This window comes from Pogoniulus pusillus, chromosome 5, assembly GCF_015220805.1.
Source record: "Pogoniulus pusillus isolate bPogPus1 chromosome 5, bPogPus1.pri, whole genome shotgun sequence".
NCBI lineage: Eukaryota > Metazoa > Chordata > Aves > Piciformes > Lybiidae > Pogoniulus > Pogoniulus pusillus.
The window spans coordinates 9,975,031-9,994,611 of NC_087268.1; the positions used below are offsets into that span (position 1 = coordinate 9,975,031).

The 19,581-nt window shown below is 46.1% G+C and overlaps 1 protein-coding gene across 5 annotated transcripts in view; it reads right to left on the reverse strand.

Moving 5' to 3' along the window:
• ZPLD1 (zona pellucida like domain containing 1) overlaps window positions 1-19,350 on the reverse strand; it is a 152,313-nt gene extending 132,963 nt beyond the window's left edge. For 3 of the 5 annotated variants that reach the window (XM_064143174.1, XM_064143169.1, XM_064143172.1), the window contains exon 1: window positions 19,234-19,350. The gene's annotated coding sequence lies outside the window, so the exon portion shown is untranslated. Of the gene's footprint in view, window positions 1-2,674; window positions 2,762-19,233 lie in introns of all 5 variants that reach the window. The other 2 variants (XM_064143173.1, XM_064143171.1) reach the window with 1 other exon arrangement.
• Window positions 19,351-19,581: the final 231 nt, after the last annotated feature.

Here is a 19,581-nt window from a genome sequence, read left to right on the forward strand (position 1 = left end):
GAAGAAGAGACCAACCCCCACCTGACTACAACCTCCCTTCAGGTAGTTGTAGACAGCAATGAGGTCCCCCCTGAGCCTCTTCTTCCCCAGGCTAAACACCCCCAGCTGCCTCAGCCTCTCCTCACAGGGCTGTGTTCCAGGACTCTCACCAGCTTTGTCACCCTTCTCTGGACACATATCTGGTATCCTACTAGAACAGCTGCTCCAGTTAACATCTTCTTAACTCAGAACCAAATTACCACAAGTAACAGTTCAGAAGTTTGCTCTGCCAGTGAGTGGAGCTGTTTCTATACAGCTAAAATCAAAGTAAGCTCCAGCTGGGGTTTGAACCAAGAGTGTAATTCATTCCTTTTTTGTGCCAAGTGTGTATTTGACCCCTCCTCCTTTGATAGTTCTTAGAAGAAATAATGGAACTTTTCATTACAGAATAATTTTTGTGCCTTAAAGAATGAAATACTTCAAGAACAGCACACTATTCCTGCTGATTTTACTGGTGTAGTTCTGTTGACATTGGTCTCCAAAAATAAAGACAGGTGCTACTGTCCCCAAATGCTACACAGCATCCATAGAAGGCTGGATTCTGGGCATGCTTGCACACTTTCACACCAAGGAGAAACGGATGATGTGCATATCTACGCATGCAGCCTGTACCAAGGTGAAATGGATGTTTAAAACCACAGTGTCATGTCAGGGACATTTCCCACAAGGTGAAGTGCTGCATGAAATAGAACATTTAAGCAAAACAAAGCTACTTTACCCAGCTGTCAACAATATGAATAGCTAAAACAAAGGCCCAGGTGAATGACACTGACACAGTAGATCGTGTCTTTCCCAGTAGAGAAAGCAGCTCTGAGAGCCTCCTCAAGCACTTCCACCTCTGTCCTCTTTTTCCTCTCAATCCAGTTCTGGATTTGTGCAGAGGTTCATGCCCAAGCAAAGCACAGAGCAAGTACACTTCACAGCAAGCCTGTGGAAGTGGCCACAAAAGCTGAGAAAATGAATTTCCTAAAGCCAAGTGACAGGAAACTCCATCTCCATGCAGGGAAAAACTTACTTGCTATGAGGGTGCTGCAGGCTGCCCAGAGAGGTTGAAGAACCTCCTTCTTTTAGAGACTTTCAAAACCCACCTGATACATTTGTGTGGTCTGCCCTAGGTGATGTTACTTTGGCAAAGGGATTGGACTCCATCTCTGGAGGTCCCCTCCAATCCAGCAAACAAAGATGCACAAAGATCACACTGAATGTTCAAAATCCTGAAGGAATCCCAGTCAGAGAAACAATCACTGCAACTCTATCACAAATAAACCCACCACAAATCACAAACTATATGATCATTCCAAAATTGTCTATAAGCAAGCTTTTATCAAAAGTCTTCCCATAATACTTTGGCAGACATCTTTTAAGGAACATCAAGACCAAATGTCCAGTGCTGCATGTACATGCAGTGTGGCTTGGTGGAGAGTGATTGAAAAGCTGCCCAGCAGAGAAGGTCCTGGAGGGTGTTGGTTGACAGACATCTGAACATGAACCATCAGTGTGCTCAGGTGGCCAAGAAGTTTAATAGCATTCTAGCCTTTATCAGGACTAGTGTGGCCAGCAGGAGTAGGGAAGTCTGTCCCACTCTACTTGGCACTGGCAATACCAGATCTTGAGTACTGGATTCAGCTTTGTGTCCCTCACTACAAAAAGGACATGGAGGTGTTGAAGTGTCCAGAGAAGAACAACTAAGATGTTGAAAGGCCTTAAACAAGTCTTATGAGGCAACCACCTGGAAATGAGATTGCCATGCAGCCTCCTCACGGTCTTCTACAACTACTTCAAAAGGAGCTTGGAGCAAGGCAAGGGTCAGTCTCTTGCAAGAGAAAAATGTCTTGAGAGAGAAGGTTAAAGTATTGGAACAGGCTGCCCAGGGAGGTGGCATCACCATCCCTGGGTATTTCAAAGACATGTGGCTGTGGTGCTGAAGGTCATGGTTCAGCAGCAGTAACTCAGCAGTAGCAGTGGGATTGTCAGGTCCAGGTGAGCAGTTCAACTTGAGGATCTCAAAGGTCCCTTCCAACCTCAACTACAGTCTATAAGTCTATGCTTAATGAGGACAGATGTTTTTTGTTCTTAAAATACTCTGTTGAGGAAAGAGTTCGTTCAGGCTACAGCTCCCATGCCCACACCATGGGGGAAAAATATAGAATCAGTGTTACTATACCTGCACAGCACCTTAGGTCAAAGGAGAGTTAATTAACATGATTAACTAGGTCATAGTCTGTTTAATGAGAAACTGGAGCAGGAAAACATTTGGATTCCAGTCAACAAGTAGGGTCAAGACAGCATTATGTTTTGCTCAAGGAAGGACTAGTACTCTTTCTGAGAGGTGCATAGAAGTTAGAGCTTTGTCACCCAGTTGCAGAAGGCTGACACACATAAGGCAGATCTTGACTGCTGTGATTCTGGATAACCAGCACTTCTCTCTCATGCCATCATTCAAGCTGAGATTCTCTATCTGTATACAAAAGAGTATGGGAATAGGTTGCCCAGGGTGGTGTTGGAGTCATTATCCCTAGAGCTGTTCAAGAAAGGTATGCACATGGCACAATGGCCATGGTCGTGTCAGTATGACAGTTGGACCTGATGATCTTTGAGGTCTTTTCCAACCAAAACAATTCTATGATTCTATTACCTGTTGTTAGCAGCTTTCCAGGCCAGCAACTCCTTTTGAACAAGGTGAATACAGCCATAACACACTTGGCATAAGGCAATACTGGCTCTGAAAAAAAATACGGCATTCTTGAGAACCTAACAGGGCTTTTTTTTGGTAGAAGTCTTCAATATGTTCATCAAGGTGTTACTCTGAGCAACCATCTTCAGAGCACTAAGCTTTGAACTGCTTCTCTGACATGGTGACAGGGAGGAGGCATGGGTAAATTAATGAACTCTAACTATGCAAGAGATCACCAGTGAAGAAATGAGATCTTGGGATTTGCTTCATTGTTCAGTTAAAGAGATAGGCTGAGGTGAGAAGGATTTAATGAAGCAAGATTAGAGTTGTATCCATTTTTTAATCTGTTGCTGAAAATCAAAGAAAGTTTCTGATCCTGTGGATATTTTTAAAAAAATGTTGTGTTCAGCCTCTTCAGGTTGCTTTAGGGAACTGAAGTTGGTGACACAAGTCCTGTGATGAGCAGGTAAGGGAACTGGGGAGACTGAGGGGAGAGACCATCACTCCCTACAACTACCTGAAAGGAGGTTGTAATGAGGTGGGGGGTGGCCTCTTGACTCAGCTAAGAAGTGGCAGGACAAGAGGTAGTGGCCTGAAGGGGCACTAGAGGAGGTCAGATTGGATATTGGGAAAAGTTTCTTCACCGAGGGGGTCACCAGGCATTGGAACAGGCTGCCCAAGGGAGGTGGGGTCACCATCCCTGGAGGTGTTTAAAAGACATTTGGAGGAGGTGCTTAGGGACACAGTCCAACAGGCTGTAGACAGGGAAATATCGGGTTATGGTAGGACTCAGTCTTATATTAATATAGATGAACACCTGGACATATTCCTGTGTGGCCTGCCCTGGATGATCCTGCCTTGACAGTGGGGTTGGACTCAGTGATCTCCAGAAGTTCCTTCCAACCTCTGCTATTCTGTGATCTTAAGGTCTTTTGCAAGTGGGCAATTATTCTGTGATTCCAACCAGTAAAGAGAATTTGCTCAGGGTCTGAAAAAAGAATTATGTAACTCCTCTGCTGTAGTGCATCTCTGCTGGGTTTGGAGTAAAAGAGGATGTTGACCAAAAAAAACTGAAGAGGTAAACAATTCACTGTACATGACAGGAACCAGGTGGAGCTTCCCAGGGATCATCAGCATCCTGCCCTTGGGCAGCCTCGATGGCAGCTCCCTTGAAGCCCTCCAGAACTTCCCTGGAACACTGTATCTTGTTTTGGGCTCCCCAGCTCAAGAGACAGGGATCTGCTGGAGAAAGCCCAATGAAGAGCTATGAGGATTGCAGGACTGGAACATATCTCCCATGAAGAGAGATTGAGAGACTTGGGGCTGTTCAATCTCAAGATGAGAATGCTGGGAGAGGATCTTATTCATGTGTATAAATATTTGAAGGCTGGGTGTCACGATGAAGGTGTCAGTCTCTTTTCAGTTGTGCCCAGTGATAGGACAAGGAGCAACAGGTATAAATTGGAACATAGATGGTTCCACCTCAATATTAGGAAGCATTTCTTTACAGTGAGGGTGACAGCACTGGAAGAGGCTGGCAATAGAATTTGTAGTCTCCTTCTCTAGAAGCTTTCAAAACCCACCTGGATGTGTTCCTCTGCAGCCTGCCCTAGGTGATCCTGCTTTAGCAGGGAAGTTGAATTCAACCTCAGGAGGTCCCTTCCAGCCCCTAACATCCTGTGAATCTGGGGTCCTCTTTCTCCTGCACCAGTCTTATTTATGGTTCATCACACTCCTGTAGCTCCCAGCTGCTTATTAGATAATTAAATATTATTATACTTAATTAATAAGTTCCTTCAGAGAACACACAAATAGGCAGAGGCTTTCTCCTGCAGCCTTGCAGAGGTCAGCAGATGGCTGGCTTGGACTGTTTTGACTTTCAAAACTTGCTGTCTGATAGGCTGTTCCTGGAAGGGCAGGAGTAGGCAGCAGTTATGGGAATCCATGTCAGCAAAGCCATTACTTAACTCTACACTGCTCACACCCTTGGCTGTCTGCCTTCAAGGTTCCTCCTTCCTCCTGTCCTCCAACAGCATAAAAAGAAAGGGAAAAACACCACAAACAACAACAACAACAACAACACCCCCCCACACTACCCAAAGAAACAACCACTAGGCAGTAAGCAAGGACACTAAAGAGCTGTTCACGGAGCTGTGACAAAGGAGACAGACTGGAAAGTACTTTCTAGAGTCACTGACATCTCAGGAGATAAAAAAGGGTCAGAACATGAGAGAACTGTTTCTTAATAAAGAACGTTAATATTGCTTTGAGATCTGTGTTTTTAACCCTTTCCTTCTGTCCAGGGTCACTCAACCTTAGCCAAATGGACTCTCATGCAGAGATGTCAGTGACGATTCAGAAACACTGTTTTTAAAAGTTCTTGGCTCAACTTCCTGTGTGACCTTGGGCAAGTCATTTAGTCTGTGCTCCACTTCAGCTTCTAATCCATAAGGCAAAGCCAATGCCTACAGGCAAGCTGAGGTTGTTAGTGACTGCAAATAGCCACGATGATGGGAACCAGAGAGGTGATCAAGGAGATAGGGAGATCCACCTCCTACAGGATCCTGATTACTTGCAGATTCTTCCTGAGATCTAACCTCCCATAAGGAAAGCAGCCACAGACTAAGTACTGCAGATTTCTAGTGATGCTTCAGCCTTCTCTAGTACAACTGCATTTATTACTGAAGTATGACTAAATTAGAATAAGACAGACTGTGGGTTCCTCCCCACACAAACAAGTTGTCCAGCTGCTGGGGAAAGGAATAGCCTTTGGTCTTCACCTTCCCCAAATCCATGCTTGCTTTTCATACTTGCATCTCCCTCTTCATTCCTCCCCTGCTAGAAGTAGTACAAACATCACAGAATGCATCATCTTGGAAGGAGCCCTCAAAGGCCATCCTATCCAACCACCCCACACTGAGCAGGAACATCTCTAACCAGATCAGGTTGCTGAGGACCCCATCAACTCTGAACATCTCCAGGGATGGGGAATATAGAGAGTGGTTCAACATTGGCTAGTAGGGAATCAGACACTCTCCAAGCCATTTTCAGATTTAATCTTCTGTTCAAATTACACAACAGTGTTTAGAAGCAGCTCAGAGAAATGTCCCTCATTGCAAGTCTCCTGGAGGCTTCCCATGAGGGTCTTCACCTTGGCCAACTCTCCAAAGTATTTCATAGAGAGCACAGCTATGACACTGCAGCCCTCACTCAAACCTGGAGCTCCATCAGAGGGGGCACCACTTCTCAAAGAGAAAAAAGAAGAGTGCTTAAGAATGTCTTTCTCAGCACCTGGTGAGGTTTTGGAGATGTTATCCTGTTCTTGACTCAATTTTGATTTATTTTTACCACAGCCAGGTGTGGGATAACTTGGTGACCTTCACAACATAGGAAAGGTGTCCAGAGGTAGCATCACCTTTCTGTCTGACACCTCATTGTGAATACAACTGGATTTTGCTAGTTCCCTAATACTTCAGAGGTCTGGAACAACTCTATGAAGAAAGGCTGAAAGAATTGAGGCTCTTCAGCCTGGTGAAGAGAAGGCTCCAGGGACACCTTATGGCTCCAGTGACACCTTATAGCTGCATTGCAATACCTGAAGGGGGCTTACAGGGAGAGACTGTTTAGAAGGACTTGTAGCGACAGGATGAGGGGCAGTGGTTTGGAGCTGGAGCAGGGGAGATTTAGGCTGAACATTAGGAGGAAGTTCCTCACAATGAGGGTAGTGAAAAACGGGAACAAGTTTGCCAGAGATGTGGTTGAGACCCCATCCCTGGAGACATTGAGAGTCAAACTTGATGGGGTTCCTGAGCAGTCTGATGTAGCTGGAGATGTCCCTTCTCAGGGGTTAGACAAAATGATATCTGAAGGTCCCCTCCAACCTGAAGCATTCTGTGTGATATAGCCGATTTCTGACCCCACCAAAGCTGCATCCAGCTCCTGCTCCCAGAATGGGCAGCACACTGTCACAGAGAAGGCTTCTTCTAGATGGAAGGACTGAAAAGTCTTCCTTTCAACAAAATGTTTCTCTAAATAACTTCTCTGACCTGCTCCAGTCAGGAACAGGCTCTACTAATTGGCATCTGCTGCTCTCAGCCTTTTTTTCCAAACCTTATAGGATTACTCAGTGGCTCCATTTATAACCAGCAAGGATGTTTTACCGAAAGAGTTATGATACATGAAGTCATACATTGGGAAGAGTCCAGTAACTAGTTGTTAATTAATAACTTTGCTCAATTGCAAGTTTTTGACCTTCAACCCCCTTGAGCTGGAACCCTAAAAGTAATGTTTGCTTTGCAATGTGTTAGTTTTAGAAAAACATCCCAACTTGGGCAGTTTATCTTTAACATGTAAGAAGAATGAAAGTGGTGGTGAGACATTGGTTGCCCAGGGAGGCAGTGGATGCCTGCTCCCTGAGGGTGCTCAAGGCCAGGTTCGATGAGGCCTTGAGTAACCTGGTCTAGTGGGAGGTGTCCCTGCCCATGGTGTGGGGGTTGGAACTAGATGCTCTTTAAGGTCCCTTCCAACCCAAGCCATTTTATGACTCTGTGAAAGTGAATGAAAAGATTCTAGCCCTGCAATTTACAACAACCTTCTGTGCTGACACAGCTTCCCATTTGGGAACAAAACCTGCTGCAGATTACAGGATCATGACTAATTTAACATCATTACTTCAATGATGGTGTTGACTGAAGCAAGAGAACATTACAGCCAAGTTATAGAGAACATAGTTAAAAGGAATGCCTCAAGTCATCCCCAAGCGCAAAAACCCTTTTCAGGTTTTGAAATCCCAGCCTTCAATTGCCTTTAAATCACCAAGCAGCCAACTGTAAGGCAGAAAAAAACCCATACAGTAGCGTTTCACGTCACCATTTTGAATGCTTAGTAACAAATCAGGCTAACACTGGAATAATTTTGGAAGACATTACCAGAAAGATGAGCACAGTGTGAGAATTGCACTTGTTTTTCCAAGAGAGCTTCCAGTAACACATGTTGGGTTTATTGCTGTTTTGTCTACCAGATCTCACCAAGAACCATAATATATTTGCCTCTTCAGTTTTCAAAGACTCATAGATTTGTTCCAGTTGGAAAAGAGTGCTAAGATCAAGTCCAACCTTCAACCTAACACCACCATGGCCATTAAGCCATATCCTAAACTGCCACGTCCACACATTTTTCAACAGCTCCAGGGACAGTGACTCCACCACTTTCCTGGGCAGCCTGTTCTAGTGTCTGACCACTTTTACAGGAAAGAAGTTCTTCATAAATTTCTCCTAGGTTTAGACCTCCCCCCAGCACAATTTGAGGCCATTTCCTCTCATTCTGCCACCTGATACTAGGGAGAAGAAATTGACCTCCACTTCAATCCAACTTCCTTTCATGTAGCTACAGAGAGCAAAAAAGTCTTCTCTTCTCCAGACTAAAGAACAGTTCCCTCAGCTGCTCCTCATCAGTCTTATTTGCTAGACTTTTGTATCCTCTTGGGCAGCATATCTTAAAATTCTTAGGCCAAGCTTTTAATGTTTTTTCTGCCCTCCTGAATATGTCTTAAGGCAGAAGTTATAGGAGCTGTCTACCTACTCTCTGAGGAGGAGCTTACTCTAAGTGGACTCTCAGGCATGGGCCTTATTTTGGAGCCCAGAATCTTGTGTGTCTCCTTTTAGTGACAAGAAAAGTGAAAATTTAAATTAAACAGAAACCCTGAGACCTTGGCTTGGCACATTCCTACAGCATTTGTCAGGGAGGAGGGGAGGAGTGCAAGAACTGAAACCACTGCGGTGCAGCAGATGTTGCAACAGAAGCACTCATTTCAATGCCTCCGGCTGGACCTCGCTCCCAAACAGATCCTGTACACATCACAGCAACTCTTTCACAAGTAGCAGTCAGTGGTGGCGCAACCAACTTCCATTCTGGGTTCCATGAAGAGGTGAGGAGTGAGGAACAGTGAAAATAAAAGCTTGTGAAGGGGCTTCCAGAGGAACATAGCCACTGTGCTCATGCTGGAACCACTGTTAGGAGTCTGTCACTGGAGAAACCTCCTTTCTAGTGTTGGCATAAAACCACTATGGTGGGAAAAGACCTTCAAGACCATCAAGTCCAACCATTAAAGCATCCTGTCCCCACTGCTGGGCAGCAGCATACACAGGTATCCAGATCCCTCTGCTAGTACAGTTACTCCTGAGAGGAGCTTTTAGAGAAGAATTGTGTTTAGTAACAGTTGTCTTCTTCTCTTTCAGGGCTCTTCCTGGCAGGTCACTGCCTGAGACAGCCAGAGATCTGCACTGGTACCTGCTATCCCAGGTCAGGAAAGTGAGACACTTCTTCCTGCCCCCATCTCCAGCTCACAGACAGGTAAAATGAGCCAAGTATGCGTCTGCAATAAGTGGAGGTGATTAGGAGCAGTATAGCACAGAGGAATCCTTCAAAGACAGGGGAACACCTCAGGAATTTAAATAGGATGCTAAACAGAAGAGTAGTGAGTCCTCCAGAAACAGAACACAAGTAAAAACCCCAACCCAACAAACACACAAACCCAAAAAACCCAAACCACCAAATAAAACCCCAAAACAACAAACAAACCAACCAAATAGTTCTACCACTTGCTGTTGTGTTTACATCTTGGTTTGGATTTTAAACTGAGATCAAATTCATAGGATAATGTAGAAAGCCTCAGGCAAGGTAACAGTAGCAGGAGAGTTTACATTGGAGAAGGGAGGGAAAGCAGCTGGGAGAAGGGAAGAAATAGTCACCTTTGCAAGCACAGGCACCAAAAGTTGTTCTCTTAAGCTATGGCAAGTCTTATGTACCCAGGTTACACACAATTAATGAGAAACAGGGCAATAGAAAGCCAAATCAATCCTCTTCTGCTCACAAGAAAGGCACAGAGCTTCCTCATAGCTGCAGCCAAGCAACAGTCAAACAGGTTTATCTCACGAATATTCACTGCCTAGACCTGAAGGATTTCTTTGCAGGCCCATGGACCTAGCAAGTCTACAGAACAAACAGATTTTGGAGATCACTCCCATTCATCCTCCCCTCTATAGATTAATAGAATCATAGAATCAAGCAGGTTGGAAGAGACCTCCAAGATCATCCAGTCCAACCTAGCACCCAGCCCTAGACAGTCAACTAGACCATGGCACTAAGTGCCTCAGCCAGGCTTTGCTTGAACACCTCCAGGGATGGTGACTCCACCACCTCCCTGGGCAGCCCATTCCAATGCCAATCACTCTCTCTGGGAAGAACTTCCTCCTAACATTCAGCCTATACTTCTCCCAGCACAACTTGAGACTGTGTCCCCTTGTTCTGTTGCTGGTTGCCTGGCAGAAGAGACCAACCCCCACCTGGCTACAACCTCCCTTCAGGTAGTTGTAGACAGCAATGAGCTCTGCCCTGAGCCTCTTCTGCAGGCCAAACAACCCCAGCTCCCTCAGCCTCTCCTCATAGCTCACAAGTCAGTGTCTTAAACTTCAACAGAAAAAATGCTTTCTGCCCTAAGCTCCAAATATTAACTACGTTATAGTAAGGATATTAATTTTTAATATCAACAAAACCAAGACTCAGGCTCCAAGCATCTACTAAAGCAGGACTTTATGTCCAAAGGAAATAAAGCCATAATTGTCTAGCAACAGCAATTATCTCTGTTCATAGCTACCACTGGTTAAATAGGTGCAGGAAAACAGGAGAAGTGCCTCAAATCAATTTGCAAAGATTACTTTAGAAGCCACACTGATATGAACTCATTTGCCTCTTCACAGATGGCTTAAAATACCAAGGGCATTAAAGAAACTGCAGTTAAGTTGACCAAATGATTCACAAAACCTCAGGAAAATGTAAACAAAAAGCTGACTGATAATTACACCCATCAGTAAGCACAGCACCAGCACAAGAAAAAGACACTTGCTGCCTGGAGAACACTTGTAAAAACCAGGAAGAACCAGACCTTGGGATTTTATTGCCATCTGCTCTCATACCCAACAAGGAAATCTACATACAAACCTCTTCTTGGCCACAACCATAAGGGACAGATCACAGCACAGCTTTGTTTTTGTTGTATCACTCAAGAAGATAAATCAGGCCATTTGCAAAGCTTTTATACCAAAAGAAGGCATCTCAGAACCCAGTTAACAATCCTTCATAGGTGTGCTAGTTTGAAGCTAGCTAGAATGTTTTGGTGAGAAGGATTAGATCACAGGCTGTGAAAGAGAACTTGCTGAGATGTATAAGAACAAGAATCCCAACATAGATAAGAGAGTCACACTTCTGCTTGGGAGCTCTGAGCTGCATTTTTCTCTCTCTAGCCTCTCTGCTGTGTCTCTGATTAATCCACTTTGCTTCCTAACCCCCTGGCCGAACCTCCGTTCTTCCTTGGGATGGGGGTAAGGTTGAGAGGGGTAGCAGAAGATGGAAGGGTGGTTGGGAGCCCCTCCTGGGGACTCAGGTTTCTGGGAGGGGAGTTGTGTTTCTGTGTTACCTTTTACCTTGTCTATTTCTGTATATAACTATATATACTGTAAATATCTGCTTGTCTATTGTGCTAGCTGTAAATATAAGCTTCATTCAAATTTCCAGATCTGGCTGAGTCTAGCCTGGGTGATTTCCAAGCTGTGTGGGGGGGCAGGGAACACTCAAATCACTACAACAGATGATCCTCCCTTCTACACTACATTCATGCAACTCCCCTCAGCATCTTTCAACTTCCTCAGCCCCACTGCTGCCTCCCCCTCCTGATGAATCCTGGCTGCTCCACTTGGCATAGTTATTTCAAAGAAGCAGCAAAGTTTACTGGTAACTTAATGGGAATAACAGTGTAAAAACAGGAATGAGATCCTGGAAATGCTCAGTCCTCCAGATACATCTCATGCCATTAAAGATGGTGCCATTTTGACCCACCTTTTGATAAGCTTCCATGACCTATATCCACTATCATAAGTCAACAAAACCAAGCCAATTTTACTCCAGTGGGCACATAATCCAGCCCCAGGGGAGTATAACCCCCAAATTAGACTGTTTCTTGACACAGTCTATTCTAATCCAAACAGAGCAAGCTCTCCAGATCACGATTAACTGTCATTTCTGTCTTCTCCCATCCCTGGGGTCTTGCATCAATGCTTATATTAGAATCATAGAATTGTTTCCACTGGAAAAGACTTCCCAGATCATCAAGTCCAACTGTCAACATAACACCTCCATGGCCATTAAACCCTGTCCACACATTTCTTCAACATCGTCAGGGAGGTGCCACCTCCTGGGGTGGCCTGTTTCAATGCCTGACCACTCTTAACAGAAAAGAAGTTTCTCCCAACATCCAACCTAAACCTCCCCTGATAATTTCAGACCATTTCCTCTTGTTCTATCACCTGATACCAGGCAGAAGAGACCAACCCCCCCTTCACTACAACTTCCTTTTAGGTAGTTCTAGAAAGCAATGAGGTCTCCCCTCAGCTTCCTCTTCCCCAGTCTCAACAATCCCAGTTTGCTCAGCAGCTCCTCTTCAAGCTTGTTCTCCAGATCCTTCACCAGCTTTGTTGCTCTTCTCCTTAGCGTAGCTTGGTGGTATGTACCCACAAACACATGTGCTCATGGGGACACATTGAATGAGCTGACAGGGCTTGGCATGAGAATGATAAATTAACCAAACAAAGCAGGTTTTCATATCTTCCTTAAAAAATAAGCAGAGCTTTCAGGCACCATGTGTCATATCAGATGGAGAACACAAAGGTACGCGTGACTAAAGCTCATGTCCACTAACTGGAGAGCATTACTAGCCAGCCACACCTGAGAACTGGGCTGAGTAATAGGACACACAAAAATGACCCACATCTGGCAAGTAGGAAAGGTCTCATGATTTTTACTATTTTTCTTCATGCTGCCAAGTATCATGCAATTAAGCCAATTTGGACTGTCACTAAAATGAAATTAAATTCCTGGAACTCAGAAGTGTTTCAAAGCAGGCATCTTTTAAGAATTAAAAGGTAAGGGAAACCTGAGTGTGTAATAACTTACACATTCAAATCTATTCCAAAGGTTTAGAAGCTCAGCTGAAAATTTGCTTCAGTTCTGGAGCCCTCAACACATGAAGAACATGGATCTATTGGAGAGGGTCCAGAGAAGGGCCACAAAGATGATCATAGGACTGGAGCACTTCTCCTGCTAGGACAGGCTGAGGGAGTTGGTTCTGTTCAGCCTGGAGAAGAGAAAGATCTGGAGAGACCTTATAGCAGCTTTCCAGTATCAGATGAGGGCCTACAAGAAAGCTGGAGAAGAACTTCTTATAAGAGCCTGTGGTGATAAAACAAGGGGCAAAGGTTTTAAACTGGAGCAGGGTAGATTTGAATTGGACATTAGGAAGAAGTTCTTTACTTTGAGACACTGGAATGGGTTACCCAGAGAAGTTATGACTGTGTCATGCCTGAAAGTGTTTAAGACAAGGCTGGATGAGAGTTTGAGCAACCCAGTCAAGTGGGAGGTAGCCCTTCATGTGCAAGGGATGTTGGAACTACATGATATTTAATATACCTTCCAACTTAAGTCATTCTATGATATAACCCTGTCAAACACCAAGGCCTAAAATCATTAAGAACATTTAATGAGTTAGGAAAAGAACTCTTTAGAGTTGCCCCAAGCATAGTACTGTGAGGCCAGATGTGTTCCAACACTACTGCTTGGACATTCCAGGTGTGGGTAGAGGAATAGCAGAAAAAAAATAACCAAGCTCATAAAGTACTGGTTTCTTAGGAGCTGTGAGTCAGTCAGCATGAATACTGATAGTGATCAGTACATGTGTAGAGAAGCACAAGCCCTAGCACAGAACAATTAAATCCACTCTTTCATCTTAGATTTGGTGCTACTAAGTCTTCATGCTTGCTTCAATATTAAAGAACTCTGGTATTAATTGGAACAAGCCATCATGTGCAGACATTTTTCAGTACTCCTTGAGGGCTGTGACCAACATCAGAGTCCAGTTGGAGACTTGTAGCTAGTGGTGTTCCCCAGTGATCCGTATTGGATCCAATTTTGCTCAGCATCTCCATTAATGGATTGGATGAAGGGATAGAGTGTACCCTGAGCCAGTTTGCTGACAAGAAACTGGGAGGATTGCTGGATGCACCAGAACACTGTGCAGCCAGACAGGGAAACGTGGACAGACTGGAGAGTGGGACAAAAGAGAACCTAATGAAGTTCAGTGAGGTTAAATGTGGAGTCCTGCACCTGGGGAGGAATAGTATCATGTACCAGTGCAAATTAGAGGTTGGTCTGCAGGAAAGCAGCTCCACAGAGAGAGAGAACACTAAGCTACCCATAGGACAGTGATGTAGCCTTGTGGCTCAGAAGGCCAAGGGTGTCCTGGGCTGCACTAAGAAGAGTGTGGTCAGCAGGTCAAGGAAGGTGCTGCTGCCTCTCTACTCTGCCCTAGTAAGATCACTGTGTCTAGTTCTGGGCTCCCCAGTTCAAGAGGGAAAGGGAAACACCAGATTTCTTAGCCTTTCCTCAAGCAGATGTTCTAGTCCCTTCATCACCCTCCATTAGACACTCTCTAGTAGTTCCCCGTGGAACTGGGGAGCCCAAAAGTGGACACAGCACTCTAAGGCCAAAGGCAGAGCTTCAGCCTCATGTCACATACAGTCCTACACTTGAGAGTCTGAAGGAGAGATAAGGCATGCAGGAGTTGCAGCACCTATAGGTAGCACTAAGTGGGGCATGAAGAGGACCCCAGCCAGCCTTGGTAGGGGGTTGAAGCAGATGTGCCACTGGCAACGGCAGAGAGAGCTTAATCCCACCCCATCAGCTGACATGAGCTCAGACAGGAAGGTGGCAGCAGCCCTTCCCTGCACCCACTGCTGGCCGGGCAGCTCCCCGGGAGCGGGGTTAACCCGCCGCAGCTCCCCGGGAGCGGGGCTCGCCCGCCGCAGCTGCCGGCCGTGCCCGGAGGATGCAGTGACAAAGCAGCCCGGTCTGCCACCCGCACAGCCCTGTTTGTCTTGGACCCAGCTGCAGAGTTTGTTTTCTCGGAGAGCTGCTGAGAAGTCCCAGCGCAGGGCCAAGCCACACCGGAACAGGAGGATGTGTTCCAAGCCGCTAGCGCCGTCTCCTCCGGAGCAGTGACGTACTTGGCGAGGCAGCAGCACGGAGCCTTCCTCCCGGCCGAACGCAGGGCAGGAGCGGCGGCCAGCACCACCCTCTCCCCGCCACGGCCGAGCCCCCAGCCCCCGCCCGCCGTGCGCCGCGCCTGAAGCGGCAGTGCGGCACAGGAGCCAGAGAAGGCTTGAGCTTCGAAGAGGTCCTTGGACCGTCAAGTCCAACCACTCACCTAAAGCTCACAATGTCTGCACTGCTGCTAAGCTGCTACCGCTAAACCAAGGCCCCCAGCACCACATGCATGCCTCTTTAAAATGCCCCTGGGGATGCTGACTCCACCGCCTCCCCGGGCCGCCTGTCCGGTGCCTGAAAGCCCTTTCTGGGAAGAACTTTTTCCTCATGTCCCACCCACCTTGCACATCTTGTGCAACCAAGGACGGGTGGCACCTGCAGCCCCCCGCGGGCACTGCCAAGTCGGCACTGCTGTGTTGGTCAGAGATGGATTTTGGATGACACTTGTCAAGGGTGCTTGGTTGTTTACTCTGGAGAAGAGGATGCTGAAGAGAGACCTCATTCCCCTCTACAAGTCTCTGAAATGAGGTTGGGGTGAGGTAAGGGTTGGTCTCCTCTCTCTAGCATCAAGTGATAGAATGAGAGGAAATGGCCTGAAACTGTGCCAGAGGAGGTTCAGGTTGGCTATTAGCAGACATGTCTTCACAGACAGGGTTATCAGTCATTGCAACAGAATGCCCAGAGAGGTGATGGAGCCACCAACCCTGGATATATTCCATAACCATGTGGATGTCATGCTGAGGGACATGGGTTAGTGGCAATGGTTTAGCAGTAGTGGTAGGATTGCAAGCTCTAGACAAGTGCTTGGACTTGATCTTAAAAGTCTCTTCCAACCTGAGCAGTTCTATGGTTCTAAGACTATTCCTAACCACAGCTTACTGGCCCAGGGACAGCACCTGCTGTGTTTTATGCAACACTAGCTACAAGCAAACTTCAGTGGTGAGCAACAGGCTTCATTACCCAGCCTAACAAATCCCACATCACAAGAGGCGTGCTATGAGAGAGGTGTGGGACAATTAATTTTGTCCAAGTGTTTCTGCCATAAAAGGCACAATGCCCAGGGAGAGGGATCATTCCACCAAGATAGGGTTTCTGAAGAAAAGTTTTATCACCTCACGCTGTGAGAAACTGGGTTCAAAATAAACATTCAAGCTGCTCTCCAGACACGAGTGAAGAATGCAGATTAGTGAGGTCACATACAGTGACAGGGACCACAGAATGCCAGGGACCTCTGGAGATCGCCAAGTCCAACTCTGCTGCCTAGGGCAGGTCACACAAACATGTCCAGGATGAAAACTCTTCTTCTGAACACACCCAAATTTTGAGAAAGCTTGGGATTTTATGACTCAGACACTGTTTTCCACCCCCTCACCTCAAATGAATAAACACCACTTGCAGCTGCTCTGTGAGACAGCGTGTTTCCTTCACACATCGTGGTTGAAATCCACATGCTGAGAGGCTGGGAAATGCACAGTTAAGGACACTGTCCTTGCTGCACTGCCATAACTTCAGACAGTTTTGGTAAGTTCAGAGAAACACTGTCCCAAGTGAAACATGCATTCATGGTAGGTTAATAAAGAGCTTCTGACATTTCAGTAAGTCCTATTCAGTGTCAGAAAACAATTACCGAGACAGAGTCATAGAATGACTTGAATTGGAGGGGATCTTAAAAGCCTTCTAGTTTCAAGCCTCCTGCCATGGGCAGGATGGCCTCTCACTAGTCCAGCTTAAAGTCTCCTTCAGCCTTCTCTTAAACACTTTCAGGCATAAGGTGTCCACAGCTCCTCTGGACAACCTGTTCCAGTTTCTCACTACCTTCATGGTAAAGAAATTCTTCTTAATATCCAATTTACATCTGCCATGCTCTAGTTTAAAACCATTAGCACTTGTCTTATCACTACACGCCCTTATCAGCACTCCCTCCCTAGCTTTGCTGCAGGTCCCCTTCAGGTACTGGAAGGCCATTATAAGGTCTCCTTGAAGCCTTATCTTCTCTAGACTGAACAACCCCAACTCCCTCAGCCCATCCTCACAGGACATGTGGCTCCAGCTATCTGATCATCTTTGTAACCCTTCTCTGGGCCCCCTCCAACAGATCCGTGGATTTCTGTGTTGGGAGCTCCAGAGCTGGACACAGTACTCCACATGGGATCACAGAGGGGCAGAATCACTTCTCTTGACTTGCTGGTCACGTTTCTTTTGATGCAGCCCTTTGATTTGGTTGGCTTTTTGTTCTGCCAGTGCACATTGCTGGCTCATAATCAAATGCCTCATCAACCAGCACCCTCAAGTCCTTCTCTGCAAGCCTGCTCTCAATCCACTCATCACCCAGCTTGGATTTGTGTCTAGGATTGCCCCAGCAACAGCTTGTTTATATATACACCTGTGCCAGTTACCAAAACGACAGAATCACAGAATGTATTTGTTTGGAAGAGACGAAGGTCATCCAGTCCAACTATTGACTCAGCACTGAAGGGTCTACACTAAACCATGTCCCTAAGCACCAGGTCCACATACCACTTGAACACACCACCTAGGGATGGTGACTCCACCACTGCCCTGAGCAGACCATCTCAATGTTTGATAATCCTTTCAAGTGAAGAAATATTCCTTAATATTCAGCCTAAACTTCTCCTGGCACAGCTTGTAACCATTTCCTCTAGTCATGTCACTTGCCATCGAGAAGAACAGGCTGCTCACTCCCATCTCCCTTCAGGTATTTGTAGAGAGCAATGAGGTCTCCCTTCAGCCTCCTCTTGTCCAGACTGAACAACCTCAGATGCTCCTTGTAGGCTATGTGCTCCAGGCCCTTCACCAGCTGCGCTGTGCTTCTCTGGACATGATCCAGCACCTCAATGCCCTTCCCGTAGTGGGGCACCCAAAACAGAACAGGATACTCAAGGTGTGGCCTCAGCTATCCTGAGTACAGAGGAATGATCACCTCCCTGTTCCTGCTGGTCATAGTACTTCTAATGCAAGCCAGGATGCCACTGGCTTTCTTGGCCACCTGGACATTTCATTATGGTCTGATCCAGCTATGCAAGAGATGACATGGATGAGAATATTCACTTTTTCTTACTGGCAGCAATAAAACACAACTGTGCAAACTCAGATATGAAATACTAGATTGTGGTAAACATGGCAAATTCACAGGAAAAACAGAAGTCTTCCTCATCCAATAACCTCAATCCCATTCCTCTTGATTTCTGAAAATATCTGCACTAAAGCCCAGGTTTTGTTTTCTCTTTTTGAGGTCAACCAATCAGCCAGACAGATATTGAGCCTCCATTCATTTCATGCTAGAGCCATTTCAACAGTGGTCCTTACTGTGGGTAAAAGAGTGACCATTTATAGAATCATAGAATTGACTCTATTGGGAAAAAAAAAATCTCTAACAGCATCAAGTCCCCCCCTGACTCAGCATCACCATGGCCATCAAACCATGTCCCAGAGGGCCATGTTCACACGATTCTTGAATGCCTCCAGGGATGGCGACTCCACCGCCTCCCTGGGCAGCCTGTTCCAGTATCTGACCACTCTTTCAATAAAGACATTTTTTGCAATAGGCAATCTAAGTCTTCACCTAATGACACAGCTGCTCTCTTCTCATTACCATTCCCACAGCTGGCAGGTTTACCAGTGAACATACCTCTAACAAAGCAGAGCTCTCTTTTTCCCCTTGCTTACTCAGCAGGGTTAGACAAGATGACTTTCAAGGATCTCTTCCAACACTATGCATTCTATAATTCTATGAAATGCACTTGAGGAGTGTAAAAGTGTCTTCTTGGATGACTAGGTACCGTCAGAGCCTACAAGATCATTCAAACACAGCTTTGATCCTGCCCCCTTCCCATCTCTTACATCATTGTATATCATGCAGCATGGTCTTCTGCAGGCTGGTTGTCAGGACTAACAGAAGGAGTAGAAGATGCTGCGCTAGCTGCAGCTGAGCCAAGAGCAGAATGTTTCCTCTACACCACCAGTTCAACACCCCACAGAGCCAGTTCCTTACCTGTTGCTACCAAAGTATTCCATACAAGTCTCCTTCTCTGGAGATATTCAAAACCACCTGGACACATTGTTATGTTCTGCTCTATGTCACCTGATCCTACTCTAGCAGGACCAAAACAATTCTGTGACAACACTCAACCATGAGCTTCCAGTTCCACCAAGTACTTCAGCTCATCAGGAGTGAACAGAAAGCAGCAGCTAAACATAGAGGAACTCAGCCTAAGTAAGGAGGCCCAGCCAGCATTTGTGGGTGATGTTAGAGTGACCATCAACTATCTATCTTGCCAAACCAGGGGGCCACCAGGCACCTTGGCCTTTATCCCACTTCCATTCACCTGGTGCACACCATGGGGACTCACCAGTGATGACAGAAGAAGAATATCTCTGTTCAGTTGGGCACAGCTTAGGACTTCTTCCTTTCCTGGTGCTTATTAGGGGAGCAGGCAGGGAGAGCAAAGTGGTCTCACCTGGGGTGGGAGGAGACTCCAACAGAAGCCAGGTGCTCTGAGTTTGGGGGAAAAAAGTGCAGGGTGAGAAAGCAGCACATATGGTGGAAAAGGGGAGGTGGTGCTGAAAGGATGGAAATGGAGAGGAAAAGGATGGAAATGAAAAGAGAAGGATGGAAATGAAAAGAGGAAGATGGGAGGAAAGGAGGGAGATGGAGAGGAAAGGAGGCAGATGGGGGGAAGGGGAGGCTGGAGAGTGAA